This window comes from Oncorhynchus gorbuscha, unplaced genomic scaffold (assembly GCF_021184085.1).
Source record: "Oncorhynchus gorbuscha isolate QuinsamMale2020 ecotype Even-year unplaced genomic scaffold, OgorEven_v1.0 Un_scaffold_579, whole genome shotgun sequence".
Classification (NCBI taxonomy): Eukaryota; Metazoa; Chordata; class Actinopteri; order Salmoniformes; family Salmonidae; genus Oncorhynchus; species Oncorhynchus gorbuscha.
In genome coordinates, this window is record NW_025745413.1 from 476,956 (window position 1) to 495,573 (window position 18,618).

The window sequence follows — 18,618 nt, forward strand, 5'->3', positions numbered from 1 at the left end:
TAACAAGTACAAAGATACTCTTTCCTTCAATCTTGCGATGCAGATTCAGACACAATAATTCTCAGGCCTTTCAGTCTTAGATTATTAAAGTTGAACAACAATGTCCAAGCTTTTCAAAGCAACAAGATCAATGCCTTATTTGAGGGAAATTGCAAACATGTTCAAATTTGCTGAGCTAATGAAATTAAACGACCACGAAGGGACTCAAACCCTCAATCTTCTGATTTGAAGTCAGACGCCTTATCCATTAGGCCACGCAGTCTATGTGATACATACCTATTTGACATCATAGAGACTTTGCTATGCAACAATAGACATCAAATTGTGAACCTGTCCGAATGAGGAAAGCTAGGGATTTTTAACAAGTACAAAGATACTCTTTCCTTCAATCTTGCGATGCAGATTCAGACACAATAATTCTCAGGCCTTTCAGTCTTAGATTATTAAAGTTGAACAACAATGTCCAAGCTTTTCAAAGCAACAATATCAATGCCCTATTGAGGGAAATTGCAAACATGTTCAAATTTGCTGAGCTAATGAAATTAAACAACCACGAAGGGACTCAAATACTCAATCTTCTGATTTGAAGTCAGACGCCTTATCCATTAGGCCACGCAGTCTATGTGATACATCCCTATTTGACATCATAGAGACTTTGCTATGCAACAATAGACATCAAATTGTGAACCTGTCCGAATGAGGAAAGCTAGGGATTTTTAACAAGTACAAAGATACTCTTTCCTTCAATCTTGCGATGCAGATTCAGACACAATAATTCTCAGGCCTTTTAGTCTTAGATTATTAAAGTGAACAACAATGTCCAAGCTTTTCAAAGCAACAAGATCAATGCCCTATTATTGAGGGAAATTGCAAACATGTTCAAATTTGCTGAGCTAATGAAATTAAACAACCACGAAGGGACTCGAATACTCAATCTTCTGATTTGAAGTCAGACGCCTTATCCATTAGGCCACGCAGTCTATGTGATACATACCTATTTGACATCATAGAGACTTTGCTATGCAACAATAGACATCAAATTGTGAACCTGTCCGAATGAGGAAAGCTAGGGATTTTTAACAAGTACAAAGATACTCTTTCCTTCAATCTTGCGATGCAGATTCAGACACAATAATTCTCAGGCCTTTCAGTCTTAGATTATTAAAGTTGAACAACAATGTCCAAGCTTTTCAAAGCAACAAGATCAATGCCCTATTGAGGGAAATTGCAAACATGTTCAAATTTGCTGAGCTAATGAAATTAAACAACCACGAAGGGACTCAAATACTCAATCTTCTGATTTGAAGTGAAGTCGACGCCTTATCCATTAGGCCACGCAGTCTATGTGATACATCCCTATTTGACATCATAGAGACTTTGCTATGCAACAATAGACATCAAATTGTGAACCTGTCCGAATGAGGAAAGCTAGTGATTTTTAACAAGTACAAAGATACTATTTCCTTCAATCTTGCGATGCAGATTCAGACACAATATTTCTCAGGCCTTTCAGTCTTAGATTATTAAAGTTGAACAACAATGTCCAAGCTTTTCAAAGCAACAAGACCAATGCCCTTATTGAGGAAATTGCAAACATGTTCAAATTTGCTGAGCTAATGAAATTAAACAACCACGAAGGGACTCAAACCCTCAATCTTCTGATTGAAGTCAGACGCCTTATCCATTAGGCCACGCAGTCTATGTGATACATACCTATTTGACATCATAGAGACTTTGCTATGCAACAATAGACATCAAATTGTGAACCTGTCCGAATGAGGAAAGCTAGGGATTTTTAACAAGTACAAAGATACTCTTTCCTTCAATCTTGCGATGCAGATTCAGACACAATAATTCTCAGGCCTTTGCAGTCTTAGATTATTAAAGTTGAACAACAATGTCCAAGCTTTTCAAAGCAACAAGACCAATCAATGCCTTATTTAGGGAAATTGCAAACATGTCCAATTAGCTGAGCTAATGAAATTAAACGACCCTATTTGAATCATACAGACTTTGCTATGCAACAGTAGACATCAAAGTTGTGAACCTGTCCGAATGAGGAAAGCTAGGATATTTAACAAAGACCTTTTCCCTCAATCTTGCTGATGCAGAGTCAGACACAATAATTCTCAGGCCTTGCAATTATTAAAGATGAATAACAGCTATTTCAAATCAACAAGATTTGCTTGCAACAATAGACATGAAATTGTGAACCTGTCCGAAAATGAGGAAAGCTAGTGATTTTCAAGTAAGACACCCGAGGCAACACCTTCTACTCAATCTCTGATATGACATCAGATTCAGACACAATATTTCTAATCAGGCCTTTTCAGGACTTTTAGTCTTAGATTATTAAAGTTGAACAACAATGTCCAAGCTTTTCAAAGCAACAAAGACCAATGCCTTATTGAGGGAAATTGCAAACATGTTCAAATTTGCTGAGCTAATGAAATTAAACAACCACGAAGGGACTCAAACCCTCAATCTTCTGATTCGAAGTCAGACGCCTTATCCATTAGGCCACGCAGTCTATGTGATACATACCTATTTGACATCATAGAGACTTTGCTATGCAACAATAGACATCAAATTGTGAACCTGTCCGAATGAGGAAAGCTAGGGATTTTTAACAAGTACAAAGATACTCTTTCCTTCAATCTTGCGATGCAGATTCAGACACAATAATTCTCAGGCCTTTCAGTCTTAGATTATTAAAGTTGAACAACAATGTCCAAGCTTTTCAAAGCAACAAGACCAATGCCCTATTGAGGGAAATTGCAAACATGTTCAAATTTGCTGAGCTAATGAAATTAAACAACCACGAAGGGACTCGAATACTCAATCTTCTGATTTGAAGTCAGACGCCTTATCCATTAGGCCACGCAGTCTATGTGATACATCCCTATTTGACATCATAGAGACTTTGCTATGCAACAATAGACATCAAATTGTGAACCTGTCCGAATGAGGAAAGCTAGGGATTTTTAACAAGTACAAAGATACTCTTTCCTTCAATCTTGCGATGCAGATTCAGACACAATATTTCTCAGGCCTTTCAGTCTTAGATTATTAAAGTTGAACAACAATGTCCAAGCTTTTCAAAGCAACAAGACCAATGTCTTATTGAGGGAAATTGCAAACATGTTCAAATTTGCTGAGCTAATGAAATTAAACAACCACGAAGGGACTCAAACCCTCAATCTTCTGATTGAAGTCAGACGCCTTATCCATTAGGCACGCAGTCTATGTGATACATACCTATTTGACATCATAGAGACTTTGCTATGCAACAATAGACATCAAATTGTGAACCTGTCCGAATGAGGAAAGCTAGGGATTTTTAACAAGTACAAAGATACTCTTTCCTTCAATCTTGCGATGCAGATTCAGACACAATAATTCTCAGGCCTTTCAGTCTTAGATTATTAAAGTTGAACAACAATGTCCAAGCTTTTCAAAGCAACAAGACCAATGCCTTATTGAGGGAAATTGCAAACATGTTCAAATTAGCTGAGCTAATGAAATTAAACGACCCTATTTGACATCAAGGGACTCTAAACAGTAGACATCTCAATCTTCTGATTTAACAAGTAAGAAGAGACCTTTTCCCTCAATCTTGCGATGCAGAGTCAGACACAATAATTCTCAGGCCTTGCAATTATTAAAGATATCCATTAGCTTTTCAACAGCATCGGGAAATTGCAAACATGTCCATATTAGCTGATTTAATGACATTAAACGACCACGAAAATGCTTCAAAACCTCAATTTTCTTTTGTAAGACACCTTATCCACGAGGCAACATCTACTTGATATTCTCTGATATGACATCAAACTGCTTAGCAACAATAGACATCAAATTGTGAACCTGTCCGAATGAGGAAAGCTAGGGATTTTTAACAAGTACAAAGATACTCTTTCCTTCAATCTTGCGATGCAGATTCAGACACAATAATTCTCAGGCCTTTCAGTCTTAGATTATTAAAGTTGAACAACAATGTCCAAGCTTTTCAAAGCAACAAACAATCAATGCCTTATTTGGAAATTGCAAACATGTTCAAATTAGCTGAGCTAATGAAATTAAACGACCATTTGAATCATACAGACTTTGCTATGCAACAGTAGACATCAATCTTCTGAACCTTCGAATGTCAGACTAGTATCCATTTAACAAGCCAAGCTTCCTTTTCCCTCAATCTTGCGATGCAGATTTGACATCATAATTCTCAGACTTTGCTTATGCAACAATAGACATCAAATTGTGAACCTGATCCGAATGAGGAAAGCAAGTGATTTTTAACAAGTAAAAGCAACACTATTTCCTTCAATCTTGCATGCATGATTCAGACACAAATTCTCAGGCCTTTCAGTCTTAGATTATTAAAGTTGAACAACAATGTCCAAGCTTTTCAAAGCAACAAGACCAATGCCTTATTTCAGGAAATTGCAAACATGTTCAAATTTGCTGAGCTAATGAAATTAAACAACCACGAAGGGACTCGAACCCTCAATCTTCTGATTGAAGTCAGACGCCTTATCCATTAGGCCACGCAGTCTATGTGATTACATACCTATTTGACATCATAGAGACTTTGCTATGCAACAATAGACATCAAATTGTGAACCTGTCCGAATGAGGAAAGCTAGGGATTTTTAACAAGTACAAAGATACTCTTTCCTTCAATCTTGCGATGCAGATTCAGACACAATAATTCTCAGGCCTTTCAGTCTTAGATTATTAAAGTTGAACAACAATGTCCAAGCTTTTCAAAGCAACAAGACCAATGCCCTTATTGAGGGAAATTGCAAACATGTTCAAATTTGCTGAGCTAATGAAATTAAACGACCACGAAGGGACTCAAACCCTCAATCTTCTGATTTGAAGTCAGACGCCTTATCCATTAGGCCACGCAGTCTATGTGATACATCCCTATTTGACATCATAGAGACTTTGCTATGCAACAATAGACATCAAATTGTGAACCTGTCCGAATGAGGAAAGCTAGTGATTTTTAACAAGTACAAAGATACTCTTTCCTTCAATCTTGCGATGCAGATTCAGACACAATATTTCTCAGGCCTTTCAGTCTTAGATTATTAAAGTTGAACAACAATGTCCAAGCTTTTCAAAGCAACAAGACCAATGCCCTATTGAGGGAAATTGCAAACATGTTCAAATTTGCTGAGCTAATGAAATTAAACAACCACGAAGGGACTCAAACCCTCAATCTTCTGATTCGAAGTCAGACGCCTTATCCATTAGGCCACGCAGTCTATGTGATACATACCTATTTGACATCATAGAGACTTTGCTATGCAACAATAGACATCAAATTGTGAACCTGTCCGAATGAGGAAAGCTAGGGATTTTTAACAAGTACAAAGATACTCTTTCCTTCAATCTTGCGATGCAGATTCAGACACAATAATTCTCAGGCCTTTTAGTCTTAGATTATTAAAGTTGAACAACAATGTCCAAGCTTTTCAAAGCAACAAGACCAATGCCTTATTTAGGGAAATTGCAAACATGTACGAATTAGCTGAGCTAATGAAATTAAACGACCCTATTTGACATCATTGCAACAGTAGACATCAAAGTTGTGAACCTGTCCGAATGAGGAAAGCTAGTGATATTTTAAGAAGAGACCTATGTTCAATCTTGCGATGCTGAATCAGACACAATAAAGGCCTTTGTCTTAGATTATTAAAGATGAATAACAATGTCTTAGCTTTTCAAAGCTAACAAGATTTCCCTTATTTCGGGAAATTGCAAACATGTTCAAATTTGCTGAGCTAATGAAATTAAACAACCACGAAGGGACTCAAACCCTCAATCTTCTGATTTGAAGTCAGACGCCTTATCCATTAGGCCACGCAGTCTATGTGATTACATACCTATTTGACATCATAGAGACTTTGCTATGCAACAATAGACATCAAATTGTGAACCTGTCCGAATGAGGAAAGCTAGGGATTTTTAACAAGTACAAAGATACTCTTTCCTTCAATCTTGCGATGCAGATTCAGACACAATAATTCTCAGGCCTTTCAGTCTTAGATTATTAAAGTTGAACAACAATGTCCAAGCTTTTCAAAGCAACAAGATCAATGCCCTATTGAGGGAAATTGCAAACATGTTCAAATTTGCTGAGCTAATGAAATTAAACAACCACGAAGGGACTCGAATACTCAATCTTCTGATTTGAAGTCAGACGCCTTATCCATTAGGCCACGCAGTCTATGTGATTACATCCCTATTTGACATCATAGAGACTTTGCTATGCAACAATAGACATCAAATTGTGAACCTGTCCGAATGAGGAAAGCTAGGGATTTTTAACAAGTACAAAGATACTCTTTCCTTCAATCTTGCGATGCAGATTCAGACACAATAATTCTCAGGCCTTTTAGTCTTAGATTATTAAAGTTGAACAACAATGTCCAAGCTTTTCAAAGCAACAAGACCAATGTCTTATTTTGGGAAATTGCAAATTATGTTCAAATTAGCTGAGCTAATGAAATTAAACAACCACGAAGGGACTCGAACCCTCAATCTTCTGATTTGAAGTCAGACGCCTTATCCATTAGGCCACGCAGTCTATGTGATACATCCCTATTTGACATCATAGAGACTTTGCTATGCAACAATAGACATCAAATTGTGAACCTGTCCGAATGAGGAAAGCTAGGGATTTTTAACAAGTACAAAGATACTCTTTCCTTCAATCTTGCGATGCAGATTCAGACACAATAATTCTCAGGCCTTTCAGTCTTAGATTATTAAAGTTGAACAACAATGTCCAAGCTTTTCAAAGCAACAAGATCAATGCCCTATTGAGGGAAATTGCAAACATGTTCAAATTTGCTGAGCTAATGAAATTAAACAACCACGAAGGGACTCGAACCCTCAATCTTCTGATTCGAAGTCAGACGCCTTATCCATTAGGCCACGCAGTCTATGTGATACATACCTATTTGACATCATAGAGACTTTGCTATGCAACAATAGACATCAAATTGTGACCTGTCCGAATGAGGAAAGCTAGGGATTTTTAACAAGTACAAAGATACTCTTTCCTTCAATCTTGCGATGCAGATTCAGACACAATAATTCTCAGGCCTTTCAGTCTTAGATTATTAAAGTTGAACAACAATGTCCAAGCTTTTCAAAGCAACAAGACCAATGCCTTATTTAGGGAAATTGCAAACATGTTCAAATTAAGAAATTAATGAAATTATTTATTTGAGCAACAATGCTATGCAACAAATGAGGAAAGCTAGTGATATTTAACAAGTAAAAGAGACCTTTTCCCTCAATCTTGCGATGCAGGACACAATATTTCTCAGGCCTTTCAGTCTTAGATTATTAAAGTTGAACAACAATGTCCAAGCTTTTCAAAGCAACAAGACCAATGTCTTATTTGGGAAATTGCAAATATGTTCAAATTTGCTGAGCTAATGAAATTAAACACACGAAGGGACTCTAACCCTCAATCTTCTGATTTGAAGTCAGACGCCTTATCCATTAGGCCACGCAGTCTATGTGATACATACCTATTTGACATCATAGAGACTTTGCTATGCAACAATAGACATCAAATTGTGAACCTGTCCGAATGAGGAAAGCTAGGGATTTTTAACAAGTACAAAGATACTCTTTCCTTCAATCTTGCGATGCAGATTCAGACACAATAATTCTCAGGCCTTTCAGTCTTAGATTATTAAAGTTGAACAACAATGTCCAAGCTTTTCAAAGCAACAAGACCAATGCCTTATTTAGGGAAATTGCAAACATGTTCAAATTAGCTGAGCTAATGAAATTGCAGACTTTGCTATGTTCAAATTTTGTGAACCTGCGAATGAGGAAAGCTTGAATTTAACAAGTAACCAAGAGAGGGACTTTTCCCTCAATCTTGATGCAGAAGTCAGACACAATCAATGTCTTAGCTTTTCAAAGCAACAAGATTTCCCTTATTTCGGGAAATTGCAAATGACATTAAGGACCACGAAAATGCTTCAAAACCTCAATTTTCTGTTTTGAAGTAAGACGCCTTATCCACGAGGCAACACCTTCTACTCCATATTACATCTATTTGACATCATAGAGACTTTGCTATGCAACAATAGACATCAAATTGTGAACCTGTCCGAATGAGGAAAGCTAGTGATATTTTAACAAGTACAAAGATACTCTTTCCTTCAATCTTGCGATGCAGATTCAGACACAATATTTCTCAGGCCTTTCAGTCTTAGATTATTAAAGTTGAACAACAATGTCCAAGCTTTTCAAAGCAACAAGACCAATGCCTTATTTGAGGAAATTGCAAACATGTTCAAATTTGCTGAGCTAATGAAATTAAACAACCACGAAGGGACTCAACCCTCAATCTTCTGATTCGAAGTCAGACGCCTTATCCATTAGGCCACGCAGTCTATGTGATACATACCTATTTGACATCATAGAGACTTTGCTATGCAACAATAGACATCAAATTGTGAACCTGTCCGAATGAGGAAAGCTAGGGATTTTTAACAAGTACAAAGATACTCTTTCCTTCAATCTTGCGATGCAGATTCAGACACAATAATTCTCAGGCCTTTCAGTCTTAGATTATTAAAGTTGAACAACAATGTCCAAGCTTTTCAAAGCAACAAGACCAATGCCTTATTTAGGGAAATTGCAAACATGTTCAAATTTGCTGAGCTAATGAAATTAAAACAATCATACAGACTTTGCTATGCAACAGTAGACATCAAAGTTGTGAACCTGTCAATCTTCTGATATTTAACAAGTAAGAAGAGACCTTTTCCCTCAATCTTGCGATGCAGAGTCAGACACAATAATTCTCAGGCCTTGCAATTATTAAAGATGAATAACAATGTCTTAGCTTTTCAAAGCAACAAGATTTCCCTTATTTCTGGGAAATTGCAAACATGTCCATATTAGCTGATTTAATGACATTAAACGACCACGAAAATGCTTCAAAACCTCAATTTTCTGTTTCGAAGTAAGACGCCTTATCCACGAGGCAACACCTTCTACTCCATATTCTCTGATATGACATCAAACAGACGTTGCTTAGCAACAATAGACATCAAATTGTGAACCTGTCCGAATGAGGAAAGCTAGGGATTTTTAACAAGTACGTAAAGACTATGTCCTTCAATCTTGCGATGCCGAATCAGACACAATATTTCTCAGGCCTTTCAGTCTTAGATTATTAAAGTTGAACAACAATGTCCAAGCTTTTCAAAGCAACAAGACCAATGTCTTATTGAGGGAAATTGCAAACATGTTCAAATTTGCTGAGCTAATGAAATTAAACAACCACGAAGGGACTCAAACCCTCAATCTTCTGATTTGAAGTCAGACGCCTTATCCATTAGGCCACGCAGTCTATGTGATACATACCTATTTGACATCATAGAGACTTTGCTATGCAACAATAGACATCAAATTGTGAACCTGTCCGAATGAGGAAAGCTAGGGATTTTTAACAAGTACAAAGATACTCTTTCCTTCAATCTTGCGATGCAGATTCAGACACAATAATTCTCAGGCCTTTTAGTCTTAGATTATTAAAGTTGAACAACAATGTCCAAGCTTTTCAAAGCAACAAGATCAATGCCCTATTGAGGGAAATTGCAAACATGTTCAAATTTGCTGAGCTAATGAAATTAAACAACCACGAAGGGACTCAAATACTCAATCTTCTGATTCGAAGTCAGACGCCTTATCCATTAGGCCACGCAGTCTATGTGATACATACCTATTTGACATCATAGAGACTTTGCTATGCAACAATAGACATCAAATTGTGAACCTGTCCGAATGAGGAAAGCTAGGGATTTTTAACAAGTACAAAGATACTCTTTCCTTCAATCTTGCGATGCAGATTCAGACACAATAATTCTCAGGCCTTTCAGTCTTAGATTATTAAAGTTGAACAACAATGTCCAAGCTTTTCAAAGCAACAAGACCAATGCCTTATTGAGGGAAATTGCAAACATGTTCAAATTTGCTGAGCTAATGAAATTAAACAACCCTATTTGACATCATACAGGCAACAGTAGACATCAAATGAACCTGTCCGAATGAGGAAAATTTCTGATTCAGACACAATAATTCTCAGGCCTTGCAATTATTAAAGATGAATAACAATGTCTTAGCTTTTCAAAGCAACAAGATTTCCCTTATTTGGGAAATTGCAAACATGTCCATATTAGCTGATTTAATGACATTAAACGACCACGAAAATGCTTCAAAACCTCAATTTTCTGTTTGAAGTCGCCTTATCCACGAGGCAACACCTTCTACTCCATATTCTCTGATATGACATCAAACAGACTTTGCTTAGCAACAATAGACATCAAAATTGTGAACCTATCCGAATGAGGAAAGCTAGTGATATTTTACAAGTACAAAAGACTATGTCCCTCAATCTTGCGATGCAGAATCAGACACAATATTTCTCAGGCCTTTCAGTCTTAGATTATTAAAGTTGAACAACAATGTCCAAGCTTTTCAAAGCAACAAGATCAATGCCTTATTGAGGGAAATTGCAAACATGTTCAAATTTGCTGAGCTAATGAAATTAAACAACCACGAAGGGACTCGAACCCTCAATCTTCTGATTGAAGTCAGACGCCTTATCCATTAGGCCACGCAGTCTATGTGATTACATCCCTATTTGACATCATAGAGACTTTGCTATGCAACAATAGACATCAAATTGTGAACCTGTCCGAATGAGGAAAGGATTTTTAACAAGTACAAAGATACTTTCCTTCAATCTTGCGATGCAGATTCAGACACAATAATTCTCAGGCCTTTTAGTCTTAGATTATTAAAGTTGAACAACAATGTCCAAGCTTTTCAAAGCAACAAGACCAATGCCTTATTTGAGGGAAATTGCAAACATGTTCAAATTTGCTGAGCTAATGAAATTAAACAACCACGAAGGGACTCGAACCCTCAATCTTCTGATTTGAAGTCAGACGCCTTATCCATTAGGCCACGCAGTCTATGTGATACATCCCTATTTGACATCATAGAGACTTTGCTATGCAACAATAGACATCAAATTGTGAACCTGTCCGAATGAGGAAAGCTAGGGATTTTTAACAAGTACAAAGATACTCTTTCCTTCAATCTTGCGATGCAGATTCAGACACAATAATTCTCAGGCCTTTCAGTCTTAGATTATTAAAGTTGAACAACAATGTCCAAGCTTTTCAAAGCAACAAGACCAATGCCTTATTGAGGGAAATTGCAAACATGTTCAAATTTGCTGAGCTAATGGAAATTAAAAACAACCACGAAGGGACTCAAACCCTCAATCTTCTGATTTGAAGTCAGACGCCTTATCCATTAGGCCACGCAGTCTATGTGATACATACCTATTTGACATCATAGAGACTTTGCTATGCAACAATAGACATCAAATTGTGAACCTGTCCGAATGAGGAAAGCTAGGGATTTTTAACAAGTACAAAGATACTCTTTCCTTCAATCTTGCGATGCAGATTCAGACACAATAATTCTCAGGCCTTTCAGTCTTAGATTATTAAAGTTGAACAACAATGTCCAAGCTTTTCAAAGCAACAAGACCAATGCCTTATTTAGGGAAATTGCAAACATGCTGAGCTAATTAGCTGAGCTAATGAAATTAAACGACCCTATTTGACATCATACAGACTTTGCTATGCAACAGTAGACATCAAAGTTGTGAACCTGTCCGAATGAGGAAAGCTAGTGATATTTAACAAGTAAGAAGAGACCTTTTCCCTCAATCTTGCGATGCAGATTCAGACACAATATTTCTCAGGCCTTTCAGTCTTAGATTATTAAAGTTGAACAACAATGTCCAAGCTTTTCAAAGCAACAAGACTGATGTCTTATTTCGGGAAATTGCAAATATGTTCAAATTTGCTGAGCTAATGGAATTAAACAACCACGAAGGGACTCAAACCCTCAATCTTCTGATTCGAAGTCAGACACCTTATCCATTAGGCCACGCAGTCTATGTGATACATACCTATTTGACATCATAGAGACTTTGCTATGCAACAATAGACATCAAATTGTGAACCTGTCCGAATGAGGAAAGCTAGGGATTTTTAACAAGTACAAAGATACTCTTTCCTTCAATCTTGCGATGCAGATTCAGACACAATAATTCTCAGGCCTTGCAGTCTTAGATTATTAAAGTTGAACAACAATGTCCAAGCTTTTCAAAGCAACAAGACCAATGCCTTATTTAGGGAAATTGCAAACATGTTCAAATTGCTGAGCTAATGAAATTAAACGACCCTATTTGACATCATACAGACTTTGCTATGCAACAGTAGACATCAAAGTTGTGAACCTGTCCGAATGAGGAAAGCTAGTGATATTTAACAAGTAAGAAGAGACCTTTTCCCTCAATCTTGCGATGCAGAGTCAGACACAATAATTCTCAGGCCTTGCAATTATTAAAGATGAATAACAATGTCTTAGCTTTTCAAAGCAACAAATCTTCTGATTTCGGGAAATTGCAAACATGTCCTTATAGCTGATTTAATGACATTAAGGCCACGAAAATGCTTCAAAACCTCAATTTTCTGTTTGAAGTAAGACGCCTTATCCACGAGGCAACACCTTCTACTCCATACATTCCTATTTGACATCAAAGAGACTTTGCTTAGCAACAATAGACATCAAAATTGTGAACCTGTCCGAATGAGGAAAGCTAGTGATTTTTAACAAGTACAAAGAGACTATTTCCTTCAATCTTGCGATGCAGATTCAGACACAATATTTCTCAGGCCTTTCAGTCTTAGATTATTAAAGTTGAACAACAATGTCCAAGCTTTTCAAAGCAACAAGACCAATGCCCTATTGAGGGAAATTGCAAACATGTTCAAATTTGCTGAGCTAATGAAATTAAACAACCACGAAGGGACTCGAACCCTCAATCTTCTGATTTGAAGTCAGACGCCTTATCCATTATGCCACGCAGTCTATGTGATACATACCTATTTGACATTATAGAGACTTTGCTATGCAACAATAGACATAAAATTGTGAACCTGTCCGAATGAGGAAAGCTAGGGATTTTTAACAAGTACAAAGATACTCTTTCCTTCAATCTTGCGATGCAGATTCAGACACAATAATTCTCAGGCCTTGCAGTCTTAGATTATTAAAGTTGAACAACAATGTCCAAGCTTTTCAAAGCAACAAGACCAATGCCTTATTTAGGGAAATTGCAAACATGTTCAAATTTAGCTGAGCTAATGAAATTAAACGACCCTATTTTACATACAGACTTTGCTATGCAACAGTAGACATCAAAGTTGTGAACCTGTCCGAATGAGGAAAGCTAGTGATATTTAACAAGTAAGAAGAGACCTTTTCCCTCAATCTTGCTCAGAGTCAGACACAATAATTCTCAGGCCTTCAATTATTAAAGATGAATAACAATGTCTTATCTTTTCAAAGCAACAAGATTTCCCTTATTTGTGAAATTGCAAACATGTCCATATTTGACTGATTTAATGACATTTGCTATGCAAAATGCTTCAAATTCAATTTTCTGTTTCGAATAAGACGCCTTATCCACGAGGCAACACCTTCTTCCATATTCTCTGATATGACATCAAACAGACATGCTTAGCAACAATAGACATCAAAATTGTGAACTATCCGAATGAGGAAAGCTAGTGATATTTTACAAGTACGTAAAGACTATGTCCCTCAATCTTGCGATGCAGAATCAGACACAATATTTCTCAGGCCTTTCAGTTTAGATTATTAAAGTTGAACAACAATGTCCAAGCTTTTCAAAGCAACACGACCAATGTCTTATTTCGGGAAATTGCAAACATGTTCAAATTTGCTGAGCTAATGAAATTAAACAACCACGAAGGGACTCAAACCCTCAATCTTCTGATTTGAAGTCAGACGCCTTATCCATTAGGCCACGCAGTCTATGTGATACATACCTATTTGACATCATAGAGACTTTGCTATGCAACAATAGACATCAAATTGTGAACCTGTCCGAATGAGGAAAGCTAGGGATTTTTAACAAGTACAAAGATACTCTTTCCTTCAATCTTGCGATGCAGATTCAGACACAATAATTCTCAGGCCTTTTAGTCTTAGATTATTAAAGTTGAACAACAATGTCCAAGCTTTTCAAAGCAACAAGATCAATGCCTTATTGAGGGAAATTGCAAACATGTTCAAATTTGCTGAGCTAATGAAATTAAACAACCACGAAGGGACTCGAATACTCAATCTTCTGATTTGAAGTCAGACGCCTTATCCATTAGGCCACGCAGTCTATGTGATACATACCTATTTGACATCATAGAGACTTTGCTATGCAACAATAGACATCAAATTGTGAACCTGTCCGAATGAGGAAAGCTAGGATTTTTAACAAGTACAAAGATACTCTTTCCTTCAATCTTGCGATGCAGATTCAGACACAATAATTCTCAGGCCTTTCAGTCTTAGATTATTAAAGTTGAACAACAATGTCCAAGCTTTTCAAAGCAACAAGACCAATGCCTTATTGAGGGAAATTGCAAACATGTTCAAATTTGCTGAGCTAATGAAATTTGACAATACAGACTTTTATGCAACAGTAGACATCAAATTGTGAACCTGTCCGAATGAGGAAAGCCTCAATCTTTCCCTCAATCTTGCGATGCAGAGTCAGACACAATAATTCTCAGGCCTTGCAATGATGAATAACAATGTCTTAGCTTTTCAAAGCAACAAGATTTCCCTTATTTGGGAAATTGCAAACATGTCCATATTAGCTGATTTAATGACATTAAACGACCACGAAAATGCTTCAAAACCTCAATTTTCTGAGAAGTAAGACGCCTTATCCACGAGGCAACACCTTCTACTCCATATTCTCTGATATGACATCAAACAGACTTTGCTTAGCAACAATAGACATCAAAATTGTGAACCTATCCGAATGAGGAAAGCTAGTGATATTTTACAAGTACAAAAGACTATGTCCCTCAATCTTGCGATGCAGAATCAGACACAATATTTCTCAGGCCTTTCAGTCTTAGATTATTAAAGTTGAACAACAATGTCCAAGCTTTTCAAAGCAACAAGATCAATGCCTTATTTCAGGAAATTGCAAACATGTTCAAATTTGCTGAGCTAATGAAATTAAACAACCACGAAGGGACTCGAAACCCTCAATCTTCTGATTTGAAGTCAGACGCCTTTATCCATTAGGCCACGCAGTCTATGTGATACATACCTATTTGACATCATAGAGACTTTGCTATGCAACAATAGACATCAAATTGTGAACCTGTCCGAATGAGGAAAGCTAGGGATTTTTAACAAGTACAAAGATACTCTTTCCTTCAATCTTGCGATGCAGATTCAGACACAATAATTCTCAGGCCTTTCAGTCTTAGATTATTAAAGTTGAACAACAATGTCCAAGCTTTTCAAAGCAACAAGACCAATGCCTTATTTGAGGGAAATTGCAAACATGTTCAAATTTGCTGAGCTAATGAAATTAAACAACCACGAAGGGACTCGAACCCTCAATCTTCTGATTTGAAGTCAGACGCCTTATCCATTAGGCCACGCAGTCTATGTGATTACATCCCTATTTGACATCATAGAGACTTTGCTATGCAACAATAGACATCAAATTGTGAACCTGTCCGAATGAGGAAAGCTAGGGATTTTTACAAGGATTTTTAACAAGTACAAAGAAGACACAATAATTCTCAGGCCTTTTTCTTAGATTATTAAAGTTGAACAACAATGTCCAAGCTTTTCAAAGCAACAAGACCAATGCCTTATTTAGGGAAATTGCAAACATGGAAAGCTGAGCTAATGAAATTAAAGACCCTATTTGACATCATTTTTTTCCTTCAATCTTGCGATGCAGATTCAGACACAATAATTCTCAGGCCTTGCAGTCTTAGATTATTAAAGATGAATAACAATGTCTTAGCTTTTCAAAGCAACAAGATTTCCCTTATTTCTGGGAAATTGCAAACATGTCCATATTAGCTGATTTAATGACATTAAACGACCACGAAAATGCTTCAAAACCTCAATTTTCTGTTTGAAGTAAGACGCCTTATCCACGAGGCAACACCTTCTACTCCATATTCTCTGATATGACATCAAACAGACGTTGCTTAGCAACAACAGACATCAAAATTGTGAACCTATCCGAATGAGGAAAGCTAGTGATATTTTACAAGTACGAAAAGACTATGTCCCTCAATCTTGCGATGCCGAATCAGACACAATATTTCTCAGGCCTTTCAGTCTTAGATTATTAAAGTTGAACAACAATGTCCAAGCTTTTCAAAGCAACAAGACCAATGCCCTATTGAGGGAAATTGCAAACATGTTCAAATTTGCTGAGCTAATGAAATTAAACAACCACGAAGGGACTCGAACCCTCAATCTTCTGATTTGAAGTCAGACGCCTTATCCATTAGGCCACGCAGTCTATGTGATACATACCTATTTGACATCATAGAGACTTTGCTATGCAACAATAGACATCAAATTGTGAACCTGTCCGAATGAGGAAAGCTAGGGATTTTTAACAAGTACAAAGATACTCTTTCCTTCAATCTTGCGATGCAGATTCAGACACAATAATTCTCAGGCCTTTCAGTCTTAGATTATTAAAGTTGAACAACAATGTCCAAGCTTTTCAAAGCAACAAGACCAATGCCTTATTGAGGGAAATTGCAAACATGTTCAAATTTGCTGAGCTAATGAAATTAAACAACCACGAAGGGACTCGAACCCTCAATCTTCTGATTTGAAGTCAGACGCCTTATCCATTAGGCCACGCAGTCTATGTGATTACATCCCTATTTGACATCATAGAGACTTTGCTATGCAACAATAGACATCAAATTGTGAACCTGTCCGAATGAGGAAAGCTAGGGATTTTTAACAAGTACAAAGATACTCTTTCCTTCAATGCAGATTCAGACACAATAATTCTCAGGCCTTTAGTCTTGAACAACAATGTCCAAGCTTTTCAAGCAACAAGACCAATCTTGAAATTGATGCAGATTCAGACACATCATACAGACTTTGCCTTTTATCAACATTAGACCAAAGTTGTGAACCTGTCCGAATGAGGAAAGCTAGTGATTTTAACAAGTAAGAAGAGACTTTTCCCTCAATCTTGCGATGCAGATTCAGACACAATAATTCTCAGGCCTTGCAATTATTAAAGATGAATAACAATGTCTTAGCTTTTCAAAGCAACAAGATTTCCCTTATTTCTGGGAAATTGCAAACATGTCCATATTAGCTGATTTAATGACATTAAACGACCACGAAAATGCTTCAAAACCTCAATTTTCTGTTTCGAAGTAAGACGCCTTATCCACGAGGCAACACCTTCTACTCCATATTCTCTGATTATGACATCAAACAGACTTTGCTTAGCAACAATAGACATCAAATTGTGAACATATCCGAATGAGGAAAGCTAGTGATATTTTACAAGTACAAAAGACTATGTCCCTCAATCTTGCGATGCAGAATCAGACACAATATTTCTCAGGCCTTTCAGTCTTAGATTATTAAAGTTGAACAACAATGTCCAAGCAACAAGACCAATGTCTTATTTCGGGAAATTGCAAACATGTTCAAATTTGCTGAGCTAATGAAATTAAACAACCACGAAGGGACTCGAACCCTCAATCTTCTGATTTGAAGTCAGACGCCTTATCCATTAGGCCACGCAGTCTATGTGATACATACCTATTTGACATCATAGAGACTTTGCTATGCAACAATAGACATCAAATTGTGAACCTGTCCGAATGAGGAAAGCTAGGGATTTTTAACAAGTACAAAGATACTCTTTCCTTCAATCTTGCGATGCAGATTCAGACACAATAATTCTCAGGCCTTTCAGTCTTAGATTATTAAAGTTGAACAACAATGTCCAAGCTTTTCAAAGCAACAAGACCAATGCCTTATTTAGGGAAATTGCAAACATGTTCAAATTAGCTGAGCTAATGAAATTAAAACCCTATTTGACATCATACAGAATGCAACAGTAGACATCAAAGTTGTGAACCTGTCCGAATGAGGAAAGCTAGTGATATTTAACAAGTAAGAAGAGACCTTTTCCCTCAATCTTTCTGAGGCCTTGCAATTATTAAAGATGAATAACAAAGCTTTTCAAAGCAACAAGATTTCCCTTATTTTGGGAAATTGCAAACATCCATTTAATGGCCACGAAAATGCTTCAAAACCTCAATTTTCTGTTTCAAGTAAGATGTGAGGCAACACCTTCTACTCCATATTCTTGATATGACATCAAAGAGACTTTGCTTAGCAACAATAGACATCAAATTGTGAACCTATCCGAATGAGGAAAGCTAGTGATTTTTAACAAGTACAAAGACTATGTCCCTTCAATCTTGCGATGCAGAATCAGACACAATATTTCTCAGGCCTTTCAGTCTTAGATTATTAAAGTTGAACAACAATGTCCAAGCTTTTCAAAGCAACAAGACCAATGCCTTATTTGAGGAAATTGCAAACATGTTCAAATTTGCTGAGCTAATGAAATTAAACAACCACGAAGGG

General features: G+C 36.9%; 4 non-coding genes across 4 annotated transcripts; all 4 read right to left on the reverse strand.

Moving 5' to 3' along the window:
- Window positions 1–2,457: 2,457 nt before the first annotated feature.
- trnar-ucg lies at window positions 2,458–2,530 on the reverse strand. The gene has a single exon. It is a non-coding gene; the product is annotated as a tRNA-Arg (tRNA).
- Window positions 2,531–5,200: 2,670 nt separating this feature from the next.
- On the reverse strand, window positions 5,201–5,273 carry trnar-ucg. Its single transcript has one exon. It is a non-coding gene; the product is annotated as a tRNA-Arg (tRNA).
- Window positions 5,274–6,883: 1,610 nt separating this feature from the next.
- Window positions 6,884–6,956, reverse strand: trnar-ucg. Its single transcript has one exon. It is a non-coding gene; the product is annotated as a tRNA-Arg (tRNA).
- Window positions 6,957–11,950: 4,994 nt separating this feature from the next.
- On the reverse strand, window positions 11,951–12,023 carry trnar-ucg. Its single transcript has one exon. It is a non-coding gene; the product is annotated as a tRNA-Arg (tRNA).
- Window positions 12,024–18,618: the final 6,595 nt, after the last annotated feature.